Source organism: Melanotaenia boesemani, chromosome 15 (genome assembly GCF_017639745.1).
Source record: "Melanotaenia boesemani isolate fMelBoe1 chromosome 15, fMelBoe1.pri, whole genome shotgun sequence".
Taxonomy (NCBI): Eukaryota; Metazoa; Chordata; class Actinopteri; order Atheriniformes; family Melanotaeniidae; genus Melanotaenia; species Melanotaenia boesemani.
Window position 1 is genome coordinate 784,038 of NC_055696.1, and position 14,431 is coordinate 798,468.

Below are 14,431 nucleotides of genomic sequence, written 5' to 3' on the forward strand. Positions count from 1 at the left end.
TCTCACTTTCAGAGAAAAAGGCTGTTTTAACGTTTCAGGACTGAAGACCACGTTAGAACACTTCGTTCTAAAAATAATAATTCTGATTTCATTGAAAAACACGAGGATTTGCATTTTTCTGATTCAGAGTGATTGGCTGATACTGCTTTATTCTCTGAAATGAATAACAGTACACACAATGTTGCACGTAAAATATGTTCTTGAGTCCATGTTGATTTTTTTAAAAACCACAAAATTCACTTTGAATTTTAACTGAATTAACTTCTTATCATAAATTGTTTTTGTGCAATGTGAGACAAATACACCCAGAAACAACCGACTATATTCTGATTCAGTGCTCCGGAGCTATTCCCTCTAAAGTTTGTCTACACAAAGGGGTTATTCAGAGCGCCTGCAGTAAAGTATTAGAGCACAAAAGCAGGAAAATCATGATCTGTTTCTGGACTGTAGGAAGACAAACCAACTGCAAATAATTTGCAACAACTGTCATTTCAATACAGACATCAAGATATCTTAAGTATTTTAATCAAGGCCCACAAAACCTGCATGGAGGCTCAGTCTACAAAAGGTAATCCAAGCTTTGGTACGCAAGCAGATTTCCTGATTTATGCAACAAAACTTAGCTAATATAATCCAGTGTGCTCATGAGTTTTGTTATTTCCATTGAAGAAATTAAACCTTTTTACTGTCTCGCCTGTCTTCTAACTGAACTCCACCGCACCTTAGAAATTCCAAGCTGGTTAGGAGACGAAACCACTGAAGCAGCTGATAAATTTCATCAGTTAAATCAACGTCTCTCACAACAGATCTCCTTCATGTCAGCTCCGGCAAAAATGAGAGGCACATGTTTCACAGTGACAATGCCACGACTGAAAAAGTTTTCAGAAAGCTGCATCGACCAAGTGCCGTTCTCTTTGACCCCTCCGAATTCCCGTCCCCCCGAGGCCTCCCTTCCATCCCCTCGTATCACTCCCACCTTGAACCTCAAAACTTCAATTCCAACCCTTCGTCTTGCTCACTAAATAACTGCAACATGAAATGAAAAGCGGGTTCAACATTTCTATCGAAGGGCAGAATTGTGAGCTCAGCAGTAAAGACTGAGCTGAGAAGCACGTTGCATTCGGGCGTACGGGGATTCTTAGAGACGTAACTTCTAAAAAGTGCAAAGAAACAGAGAAGCGCTTACCGTACAGATCCCGACATCTGAGCCTAAGAATGAAAGATTCCTCTCGTCTATCTCCGATCCACTTAAATTTTGTGAGCTCCCATATGGCACCCCCCCCCCCCCCCCCCCCCCCCCCCCCCCCCCCCCCCCTCCGGGAGGCAGAGACAGAGCGAGAGTCGAACACAGAGAGAGAGAGCGGGAGAGTGAGGGAGAGAAAGTGTGTTGTGGAGGGGGGTCCTAGCGTGGAGATGGAGGGTTCTTCTGCAGCTGTGCGCCCCCGTCAGTATCTCCTCAAATTCAATCTTCTCCTCCATGTGTGTGTGAAGCACCGCGGAAAAAGGCAACGGAAACAAAGTGATCTTCTTACAGTCAGCCCGGAGACGAGAGGCATGGAGCGAGGAGCGGGGGGACGAGAGCGGCAGAAACATGCGCGAGTAACGGTGGGGAAGAAAACGGGGGCGCTTGGTCAGGAGGCCGAGGCAGCTGGAGAATAGCAGGTTTAAGTTTTTCGCCGTTTCCTTTACTTTGTTGGAGAACTCTGCCGGCTGAGTGGGAGGGAACAAGCGCTGAGCTTCTAGGAAGGCAAGGAAACAGAGCATAATACCTTCCAGCTTCTTTCAACCCCCACCTCTCCCTCCCTCCCTCGCTGTTCTCTCACTCCCTATCACTCTTTCTCTCCGTCTCTCGCTCCAGTAATAAGCCTGGCTGCAGCAACCCCCTCCTCCGGGTGCTGGAATGCAAAGCAAGACTTTCAAGGGGCCCAGTTAGACAAACCTCGGAGTCACTGCACCTTGACCTCCAGGTCAGGTGTAGTGTGTGAGTGTGTGTGTGTGTGTGAGTGTGTGTGTGTCTGTGCTGAATGGTGTGCAGTTGTAGTTGTGTCTTTCTACACTACGTCTGTGTGGAGTGGGGGGGTTGCACCTCATGAGATCGTATAACCGCGCCCGGACGGCCACTTGACAGAGATAATTCTGTTGGACACTGAAAGCACCGTGGCGATGGTTGTACGGTGGGCTGGAGTTACAGGCTCACAGCAGACGCCTTCGATCCCCAACAGTCATCATATTAAACAGTTTTACTTATATTACATCAACTGACCCGTACTCTTTGTTTTTACACATCACAGAATAATCACTTCAGTTCTTACTTTGCATTGCTTTAATGCAAATTGCCTAAAATCTAAATCAAAACAAAAATATCAGGAGTTTGAATGCACTGGATGTTTATCTTGTTTAAATGTATAATTTCTTCATTTTTTTAATTCGCATTTCAGATGAATGAAAGTTAAAAGTATACACGCGTGCTTAAGTCCAGCAGTCCTGCAGGTTTGCATCATTTGAACCTGAGGCTCGGTACCGTCCGTCAGCCTGGGCCGAGCATTGTGCTGCTCTGCATGTAAAAACCAATTGTTCAAATTCACTCAAGTGTCCCTCCTGAAACGGGTCCCTCCTGCTCTGCCTTCTGTTTCCTACTCTCCTTTCATAGACTCCCCCACCACTGCATACCTTTTCAGCAAAGACATGCTGCTGGCTTGTGTACAGTTCTCTTTTACAAAACATGAACTCGCTTTAATTTATTTAATTTACATTTAATCTAATTTAGTATATTGTTTTAATATTGTAAATTTTACAAGAGCTATTTCTCAGTTTCTTTAGCTATATTTATGTTTTTCAAAACATACTCTTTGTATTTTTCTCTCATAAATACAATGATTATAGCTCATTAACTACTGAATCCATGGAATATGGGAATGGGAAGCTATGTGACGCTAGTGTGGTGCTTTCACTGTCATTGGAAAAAGAAAAAAAAACCTTTCAGTATGCTTAGATTATTCTCTTTTAGTTTTCCCAGCTTTCCAATGTTAAAATAAATGTAATGAGACCTCTGTAGTTGTTTTTTTACAAGGTAATTTATAATATTCTCTTCTTTGAAAACAACTTGTTACACATCAAGCTGATAATCAGAAACCTGCCACGTCTTTCTTTCTTGTATTTTTGGTTTGCGCGCCCCCGTCGCCGTCATTCGACTTGGTCAGCCATGTTTTTTAAGCCAGATTAACTCAACTGTGATGACAAAAAGCTAACAGCTAACCTCAACACACACGTCACACACATCATTTTCAGAAAACTGAAGACCAACTAATCAGCATGAGTAAAATGAGACAAGCTCACCAGTTTGTGGACAAACAAAACAGCACCTGAACACAGTAAAGACGAGTTCCGACTGTGGCCTGAAAAGAAAGTAAGATTCAATAATGTGTTTTACTGTATATAAATATTTTTGTACAGCAGCTAGAACTCATCTTCACGGTGTGTTCAAGTGCTGCGTTGTGTGTTCAGATACTGGTGATGCCACATCAAGCAGGGAGCAGATTCTTTACAAAACTTTCACAAAAACAAAAAAAAGAAGAAAATTATGTTGAACTTTGTAGGTTTGCCAAAAAAATAAATAAATAAATGAAATGTATGCCTTGTTTGAACCATGTTCTTAAAAAATAAAAATAGCCGTAAGGAACATTACGACCAAAGTTTCTGCTGCGCTGCAGAGCTGCCAGCGTGCTAATATTCCTGTGGTGTGAACTTTGCAACGACACGCAGCCATAAACGAGGCGACCTGGCTGCGTAATGTACAACAGCATCACTACGCTGCAAAAACACCTTCTTTCATTCACGTCATTACGCAGCGATATGACAGTAAAAAGCAAATCAATGGATCAGATCACTTACCTGATTCCTTTTTCTGTCCATGACTTCGACTTCAGCTACCAGAGCACAGCAGACCGGAATATCCTGTTAAAAGAAATAACACACATGTCCAGGAGTCGGCTGTTCTTACTCCACAAATTAAGACACGATGAGGAAAAAAGCTTAAAAATGGGTAAAAGTAGACACTCAAATGACACTCATGCTTTTGTGTTTCTAAAGAGATTTGAATTGCACACTGAGGTAATGATGGATAAAAAATCTCTGTAAAAATAAAAAATGTAAATAAAATTTACAGTGTTGCCATGTATTTAACTTTTACAGGAACTGTCTGAATAGAAGTAGAAAGAGAAAGAAAAAGTGGTACGTTAACTGCCTGGAAAAGAAATAATCTCAAACTCTGACATTTCTAACATTGTCAGTGTTTGTACATTTTTAACTACAGCTGCCGTCTTTTCAATGAGGATTTTCCTGGTTAAACAAAGGTTAAATAAAGAATAATAATAATAAAAAGAAATCAGGCAACCACCAGAATGACCAGGCTGCAGGTTGTTCATATCAACAGATATGCAATTAATAAACTCCAGAAACGTTTTAAAATGTCTAAAACATAATTAAATATCATATAAACCATTTCTTCTTCCATCTAACTGTAACTCTGTGGCAAAACCTGTAAATTATGTCAGAAAGTCTCTTTTACAGGGCATGTTTAATAGCACGTCGCACTTCATATGAAGCAAAGTATTTAAGTATTTATGTTTATTACTCTCTTCATTTTTTAATGTTAAGATTGACTTTAAGATTTAATATTTTGGCTCATGTGTCCAAGTCGCTTATAACTCTTACAAACTTTGAAAATTTTCATTTAAAAAAAGGCTCCAGATTCATTTCAAACATGCCAGCGTTTAGAGACGACGTGTGGGTAACCCTCCGTCACTGCTTCAGAAACATTCCTGTAACCATGGCCGTATCCTCACAGGTCAAAACTACTCTAATTTTAAGTTTTATTTCATGACTTCTGCTTTCACACATGAACTTTAAACCAAATCATGAAACGAAACACAGAGAAATCTGGTGTAAAACATTCACTGCTAACTATAATCAGTTTAAATGTTTCCTAGTTCTTCAGGGACACCTTTCCTCCTGGTTCCTTCCCAGGTACAAATTATTTATAAAGAAAAGGGACGTCTGTAAACAAACTACATGATGCTCTGCACAAATAAGCCTAGTTTATTCTATTAAAATGAAGCTGCAAACAAAATGAAAAACTCCAGTGAAAATGTGAGCAAAGTTTATGATAGAAATTTAGTATCAAGCCCAATACTTCATTATCCACCCCCTTCATACACAAACTAAAAGAAAATGTAAAATATTTCTAGTTAATGCTCCTCTTTTATGACCTCTCCTTTAAAGTGCAAGTATATTTTTACACGTAACGTAATGTGTTCATGAGTGAGCTTACTGTGAACCAAACTTCAGCTCTGTGGCTTAACAAACAGGTGGATGGGATGTCAGGCCTCACACACGAGCTGGAGAGTTGTTGTTCTCGTCTTATTCTGCTTTACGACTGCAGGCAGCAGAGATGGATCGTCAGCCTGCTGCTGCCCTCCGCAGGCCATGAAGACATGCTACTCACTCACTGTTCAGTGGATTTGTAAAAGAAAATTAAAGGCAAAATTAGATTTTTAGTTTAAAGAAAGAAAACATATGGTATGCTGCGTTGGAGTGGGCTGGAAACGTCTGCTTTATTTTATATCTGTATGCAGTACAGTCTCTGCTAAGATTTAGATAATAGAACTTTAAACTTTTGACAACCCCTCTGCTCCTCATGGGAAAATTTCAAGTTTTAATACTACGTACACACACACACACACACACACACACACACACACAACAAAGCTATTCATAAGCAGTCAGAGGAATGTGCAGACAAGCAGAGCCTGACCACCACAGTCTATTATTTGTCCCCACATTTTTCTCTTTTATTTTCTCACAATACTGTTACTGTACACACACTTCTAAATACACTGTTACTGTACACACACTTCTAAATACACTGTTACTGTACACACACTTCTAAATACACTGTTACTGTACACACACTTCTAAATACTGCAAAACTCCATAAAGTCTGACAGGCATTTGATTAAAAATGTTGATGCAGTAAAGATACAGAAAAATATCAAGAAGCCACAGAAATTTGTAAGCGTGCTTGCTCATGTGACTTCAGAGATTGGCCTCAGTTTGGTTCATTCATTACTCTCATCCTACCCTGCGTGACAGTGTGTACATAACGCTGATATAGTCAATACACTCACATGTGGAGTTTGAATGAAACTAACGGGTCTGAATCTGTGGATCAGCCCTCTTCAGCATCTACAAGTGCAGCAAGTTTTTTCTCTTATCTGCCAAAAAGTGTGTTGAACTAATCTGAATATTGTCCCGTTAGGTAGTTAATATGGCTAGAAAATGACTGCAGGCCAAGACATGAGTGATTATGGTCTTCATCAGATGCTGCTAGAATTACTGTAACTGAGAAAAAACTGTTTAAAGACTGAAAAAAAACTCAAACGAGAGATTCATCCCTGTCTGACAGCAAATAATATGAATAATCAAATGGGCCCATAGCTACAGCAGTTAGACGGTTAGGACCAAAAGAAAAGCATTTTCCATTTAAAAAACAAACATGTTAAAGACTTGTATTTGTTATTTATATGTATTGCTTGGACTGACCTTGTGCTTCGCTTGTCTAATCCAGATGAGGAGGGATCTCAGACTATAACCCAAATGTGCTAGTTCATCTTCTTGCACCATCATACAAATGAATATTATTAGTTTATCATTTTAACCACAAGAGAAAGCATAAAAACCACCTGCTGCGTAGAAAGGTGCCTACAATCAGTCCGCTAGTAGCACGTTAGCTAGCTGGTTTACTGGCTAATAAGCTAACTGGGTCATTAGAGGCGAAAAATAAATCACAAACATTCCAGTTACCTGAGTTAAAGTTCAACACAACTAAGAGACATGCAGGTAATCATATGCAAAACATAACTGAGGAAATAAAACTTTGAAAACGCTAACATATAAATCCAACTAAAACTGCTAGCAGGTACTGTACCGTCAGGCGCGCGAGGCGGGCACCAGATGGATGGATGGATGGATGGACGGACAAACAGACAGATAGATAGACAGACATTTGTGAAGTGAAATAAAACGATGATAAAACTATGAAAAAGATTGTGGAAAACACTGGAATTAAGGCCCATTCTTGCTCCCTCAGGTCAGATGGCTCTGCCGGTGAACAGCGACCTTCATGCCACAGATTCTCAGCTGGACGCAGGTCTGCGGTTTGACTCCAGTCCAGCACATTTCAGGGTTTCCTCTTGAACCACTCAAGTGTTGCTCAGCAGTTTGCTTAGGGCCATCGTCCCGCTGAACGGTGAACATCCATCCCAGCCTCAAATATCTGGAGGACTGGAAACAGGATTTCCTTGTCTGTAGCACAATCCATCATTCCCTCAGCTTTTTCCTGTCCCTGATGCTGAAAACTGTGCCCTGGTCTCACATTTGACCCTAGAATGATGACTGCAGGTACCTAGGGGAAAAGAGCCCATATCATCACCCCTCCACCAATGTGTTGATAGTTGGTAAAGCTCATTCCTTCTGGAATCAGCTCCCTTCCTGGGCATACAACGCTGTACCAGACAATCTGTACTTGCAATGTTTTGATATTGTAGATTGATGGATTGTTTTCTTTATATACAAGTGTCGTTATTGTTAATGCGTGCACTTTTGTTTTTATTTCAATTCTTTTATGTAATAAAGTAGACCAGATGCCTCATCCTGAGTTCTGTTCTGTTTTAGAGAGGACACTATATCCTGCAACCCTTCCAGACAAGTCATACTTTTTTTTTTTTTTTTTTTTTTTTACCTTTTTCTAGCTGTGCTGTCCGGCATGTTGTATTTATTTATTTATTTATTTATTTATTTATTTATTTATTTGTTTGTTTGTTTGTTTGTTTGTTTGTTTGTTTGTTTGTTTGTTTTCTCTGAGCATTACACAGTCTAACTTTGGAGAAAACTTGCTGGAACATCTACTTCTCAGAATACTCTTAACACCTAAACAACAGAACTAAATAAATAAATGCAGTATATTAAAAAAGGCATAAATTAAATATTAACTCACAAGTGTTTCCAGCTTGATGGACAGCAACAATTGTTTCTCCAAAGCCTTAGAAGACATAATTATTTTAACTTATGCTAAAACTACTACGATTACTATTACTACTACTACTAATGATAATAATAATAATAATGATAACAACAATATAATAATAATAATAATAATAATATTAATAATATTAATAATATTATTATTAATAATAATAATAACAACAATATAATAATAATAATAATAATAATAATATGAATAATATTATTAATAATAATAATAACAACAATATAATAATAATAATAATAATAATAACAATAATAATAATAATAATAATAACAATATAATAATAACAATAATAATAACATGGAGTAATATGGCATGGTTTGCATAGCTGAGGTTAGAGAATCGATAGAGACCAGAAATTATTTTTAAAAATAATAACATTTGTAAGCGGGTGTTTTTTCACAAAACCGTTCGTAGACAAATGTTAGTACAGGAATGTGCACAATTTGATTTTCAGCCGAAAGCAAACATGCTTGAGTGACACTGGGCACTGGGACAATGGGATGGATGTGTGTTTCCATTGTTTTGCATTCAGTTCTGTGTGTTGAAATTGCTTTCTTGGCACACGCCGTCTGCCACATTGACTCCCAAAGGATTAAGCTGAACTTTTTTTATGTGCAATCACGACAGCAGAACGTTCTATCTGTATCATGAAACCAAAGACGTGTTACAAGACTGTTTGAATTTAAAAGCACACTTTACTTGAAACAGAAGCATGCAACAGTCACGCTACAGAATTAAAATTACTGACACTACAGGAATGTTCTGCTGAATGGTTCCATAACGTGCTTGCTGCTGACACCAATGCAGGAATTTGGATTTAGTCTTAATGACAGCTTTCTTGGGGAATGTGTAATGATTAACGGCCTGGTCCTTGAGGTAGTTCCCAAAACTTTGTGTCTGTCATGGCAATCAGTCTGTTTAAAAGCTACTACAGTTAATGCATGTTGGCTTGGCAGACATCACAATAAGTATCAGTCATGCAGACAACTTCTTCATAGTTGCTGCCAACATGAAGTTTCCTGTCACAAGCATTAGTCAAACTCCTGATATAAAGGGAGGGTTTTTAAGGACAGCCTCATAAATACCTTTAGCACTGCTTATTCCCTCCTCCTGCCAAGCAGCCGCAGGGTCCTAAATAAAACTAGATATGCCAAGTGAGCTGGCAGGAGGAACAATGCTCTTGCTAAGTTCCTCAGTGATCTGGGCCATGAAGGTTGGGGGAGGGAGGGCAAATTAAAGCAGTAAACTGTGCACTGAAGGGGCTTCAGGTAATGATTTATGACCCCGGGTTCCAGTGAATTTATCATATATTAAATGATCAGTCCATTTACTTCACCGGGAGCCAAGACGCTCTTTTTGCTGATTGTGATTTTGCCTAAATGGGAAATTAAATGCTGAATGTCTGGAGCGCTTTCCAAGGGAGTGCTTTGACTGCAGCTGCTTCGTTTCCTTCACTCCATTTTCAGACTTCATTTCTCATTGGCTGCTGCTGAAAGAAAAGTATTCAATACCACTTAGGAGTTACTTTATCCAGACTAATTAAAGCGCTGTAGTGCTGGTTAACCTGCAGCAGTTTAGTGGGTTTTTCACTCCACAGAAGAAAAGCAGCAACTTTCTTACACTGTAAAAAATTCTTTAAAATGGTCATTTTCCAGCAGCTAAGGTGCATGAAAAAAGTCAAACTAGCACAGTTTATACCTTTACTTTTACATGGGATATTTTATTTATTTTTAACAATTAGACTTAGCACATATAATAACAAATCACTTCAAATATTTAATAACAATTATTTGTAGTGTATAACAGCACAAATAAATTCACATTAAAATTACAGAGAATTAACTTTATTAAGCTTGAATTTAACTGCTAAACTATTTCTTTAAAAATGACCTTTTAGTGAAACTATGATCACGTTGAAAGTTTATTGTTAAAGTGTTTTTATGTGAAATGAAATTATATTTCCTTTTCAAAAACGGAAATTTTATGTATTTTCACAGTTAAATGTTGTTCATGTTATTTTACGTAGACATGTAAACTGCTGGCTAATTTCTGTAATCGTATTGACATTTCCCCGTTTTTAAGAAATTACAGAAAAGAATCATACAGTAAACAATACAGGGAAAAGAGATTTTTACAGTGAAGATGTTTTCAGTGTCTTTTTTTCAACAAAGATCTCTGAGAAAATAGGATTTTAGGAAATATAAACTGTAGTTCTAATTGTCACACACGACTTTAAAAACTCTTCTTGTTGTAATGGTGAAATAAGCTGGTTACATACAGTCGTGACCCATCTTTTGCAGAGATGTTGCTACTCGTGCATTTTACTCAAAGATGTCTTTTGCTGTCTTGTCTCCATCGCTGCTAGTTTTCTTACATCTTTTGGGTGCTCTGGTCTGGACTCTGGCCTGGACTCTGGTTTGGACTCTGGCCTGGACCCTGTTCTGTATTCTGGCCTGGACCCTGTTCTAGACTCTGGCCTGGACCCTGTTCTGGACTCTGGCCTGGACTCTGGTCTGGATTCTGGCCTGGACTCTGTTTGGACTAGTTGACCAGAGTCTTTGGATCTAAGAGCTCTGCTAGGTTTATATTCTCTGAATGTATCACAGATGTGTTCTGGGCCTAAACCATTCTGGGATGTAAACCATCAGAAGGGGAAAAAATCTATTCTATGACTGACTGGAAACCAGTATATAGATTTCAAAACTCCTCTCCTGGTCCTGTTAAAGACCAGTACAGTAATCCAGTCTACTGGAGATGAATGCATGGATGAGTTTCTCCTGGTCTTACTGGGAGACTAAACTTTTAATCCTGTTGATGGTAAAAAGCTTCTTAGTGAAGCTTTGATGTGGCTGCTGAAAGTCAGGTCTGAGTCTATCAACACTCCCAGGTTACGAACTTGGTCGGTGGTTTTAAGAGCCCGAGTCTCCAGGTGTTTACCAATGCTGACCCTCTTCTCTTTCTACCAAACAGAATAATCTCAGTTTTGTCTTCATTTAATTGTAGAAAATTCTCCTTCATCCAGGTGTTTATTTGCTCCAGACACTGACACAATAAGTCTGCTGGTCTGCAGTCATCTGGTGACAGAGACACATAAAGTTGTGTATCATCTGCATAACTTTGATCATTAATGCTGAAATTCCGTAATATTTGACCCAAAGGGAGCATGTAAAAGTTGAACAGAAGAGGTCCAAGGACTGACCCCTGGGGGACTCCACAAGTCATGGCCACCTGCTCAGATTCATAGCCGCCAATCAGAACAAAATAACTCCAGCCTTCTAAACTGGACCTGAACCAGTTAAGGACCGCTCCAGAAAGTCCAGCCCAGTTTTCCAGCCTGAAAACAGGATTCTGTGATCTACAGTATCAAACACAGAACCAGGACTGGTACTGGACCAGAACCAGTCCATTACCACTGTGACCAGAGCTGTTTCAGGGCTGTGATGAGGTCAGAAGCCGGACTGAAATTTATCAAGATTTCCACTTTAATTAAAAAGTAATTAAGCTGGTGAAATACAACTTTCTCAATAATCTTGGAAATAAAAGAGGTTAGAGACGGTCTATAGTTGTTCATTATAGAGGCGTCTAGAGTCCTTTTCTTTAGGAGGCTTAATAGCAGCTATCTTTAGTGACTTGGGAAAAATGCCTGATGCCAGCGAGCTGTTAACTATCAGTAGGAGATCACTTTCTACTGAGGTAAAAACTGGTTTTAAAAAGTCAGATGGTATCATGTCCAGAGTGCATGTTGTTGATTTCAGATGTCAAAATGTTTCTTGTAGGATTCTTAAATCGACCATGTTGAACTGTGACATAACAAAAATATTTCAGACACAGACTACTTTTCTTGTGTGACTGTGTGGAATTAATATTTTGCCTAATTGTTTTAATTTTTTGGCTAAAAAAGTTGGTAAATTGGTTTTATTTCTCAGTGGAAAGGAGCTCTGGGCTTATCTGTTTAGGAGGATTAGTAAGTTTTTCAATCATAGCAAACAGAGTGCGAGAATTGTGGATGTTCCTGTTAATCATTCCAGATAAATGCAGCTCTCTGGCCTTCACAGCTCATTGTTATAGTTACGCAGGCTTTGTTTGTACAGCTCAGAGTGAATTTGAAGTTTATTTTTCCGCCATTTCCGCTCAGTTTTTCTGCTTTCTCTTTTTAGGCTGGTAACCACAGTGGTGTTTCTCCATGATGTTTTCTGTTTGCTCAAGTTGCTCTTGATTCTTATCGGTGCAACAGCATCCATTACATTCAAGACTTTCAGAATGAAATGATCCAGGAGTCTATCAACTGACTCTGCACTGGTTGTTGGTAACATAGCTATGGCCTCCACAAACTTAGCACTTGTTCTTTCATTAATGTTCCTCTTCCTAACCGAGGAGCAGGTTGGTTGAACATTCTGAGTGATCAGTAAATCAAACAAAATACAAAAATGGTCAGACAAGGCTGAGTCAGTGACCGCAACAGAAGAAATATCAACACCCTGAAATAACCAGGTCCACAATGTGACCTCGAATGTGGGTCGGTTCTTTTACATGTTGCCACAAACCAAACATCCAATATGGAAGAAAATTCCTTGACATTACCATCCGTCATGTTATCTATGTGAATGTTAAAATCCCCAGTTAAGATGAAATGGTTAAAATCAGTAGAGATAACCGACAATAATTCAGATGATTCATCAATAAAATTTACACAGTGTCCTGGACGTCTGTAGATGATGAGAAATAGGATTTTAGAAACAGCCTTAAAATAAAACTAACAAAAGAAGTAAAATCAGCAAATGAATTCTCTTTCCACTGGAATGAATCTTTAAATGAGGCAGTTCCTCCTCCCCCTTTCCTCCCGGTTCCACATTTATTCCTAAACCTAAAATGTTTCATTAAGAACTGCAGCACTTGTGTCTTCTGTTCACCACGTTTCTGTCAGGAAGAGAAAATCCAAACTGTGAAATGATGAAGTCATTAACTAACAAAGACTTGTTGGACAGAGATCTGATATGAAGTCCAGCAGCTTTATGAAGCTTCTTCTGGTCTCTGCTGCATTCTGAGTTCTACAAGGTACAGTTAACAGATTAGATCCATTCACCCCACAAGCTGACCATGTTCTGGTCCTTATTTTACTAACACAGGAATCCTGCTGGGTCCAGGCAAAGAGAAAACAGTGCATCTCTGCTTGAAGACACTTGTCATGGATTTCCGAGCATGAGCTGACAGACTCATAAAAGTCAAGACCATAGATTGTGTTTCTACAATAAGCAAAACACAGTAACGGAAAGCAGAATAATTTGAGGTTAATTTACTAATAATAAAAAAGAGGGGGTTGAGGAAAAGCCTAAACAGACTGAAGCCTGCTGCATATTCTGAGATGCTTATTATGGGCAACAGAGCCAAGAGCAACACATCAAACCCCTTGAGAAAAGGATTTATGCTCAACATCACTCATTACCAGGAGATGTTGATTAGCGCCGCCTTCACCACAGCCCAGAGAAGCAGATCTCAGCACTTTGGCGGTGGCTGCTAGGCTTTAGTAATGAAGCAGTCAGACAGCCTCCTCACCTTTTGTTTGTCCACTGATGGAAGTCTTTTTTGGCCCAGCTGCGTCTCCATGGAAGTGGCACCTTGAGAGGCTCTCCCCTCTCCTCACCTCAGTCTTTCCCCTCCCACCAAGTTTCTCATCGTGTCTCAGTGTGTGGCAGTTGCTGCTATGAAACACCAGCCGCTGGCACGGAGCCCAGATGGCATTTTTCTCCCGGCACAACTTTTATCTGAGCATAAAACACAGGCCAACGAGGGCAGGGCTCCTAGAAAGCACCATTAAATGCTAAATGAACAGGCAGCAATTTGAAATCCCTTCTTTACCATCAGCTATTCTCAAACCCGACTATAAAAAGGTGCTTGTTAATTGATACTCAGTTCAGTGGGGAGGGGTTGAAGACCCACATGGACAGAGATGTTAAATATGTGTTCGGAATGGGTATGTGAAGAATGCTGTCTCCTGCTTTCTGTTCAGGTGAAGGCTGCAAATTGCCAGCAGCTTTGACTCAGAATGGTCTTGCCTCTGAGAGGCTTTTGCCTGAATCAGCCCCTGCAGCTGCAGTGAGCTGAGTTCCCACTGAACATTTGTTTAGTTATTTATTGCGCATTTCTAAAGTATGAATACAAAATGCTAAGTCAGCCAGAAGGGCTTTTAACTTTGTTGAAAGGGGAAGAAAAGATTGTGTTACATTTGCTCGCTGCACACTTAAAATCATGTGTTATTTACTTCTACCGTCTATCTGCTTCCAGTGCTTTAGTGGCCATGTGTGCAGCTGATCAGCAGGGTGGAAA

The 14,431-nt window shown here is 39.5% G+C and overlaps 1 long non-coding RNA gene across 1 annotated transcript in view; it reads right to left on the bottom strand.

Annotated features, from left to right (window-relative positions):
* LOC121654931 overlaps positions 1–1,268 on the bottom strand; it is a 42,653-nt gene extending 41,385 nt beyond the window's left edge. The window contains exon 1 of the long non-coding RNA XR_006013047.1: positions 1,187–1,268. This is a non-coding gene — a long non-coding RNA (uncharacterized LOC121654931). The remainder of the gene's footprint in view (positions 1–1,186) is intronic.
* Between the last annotated feature and the right edge of the window lie 13,163 nt (positions 1,269–14,431).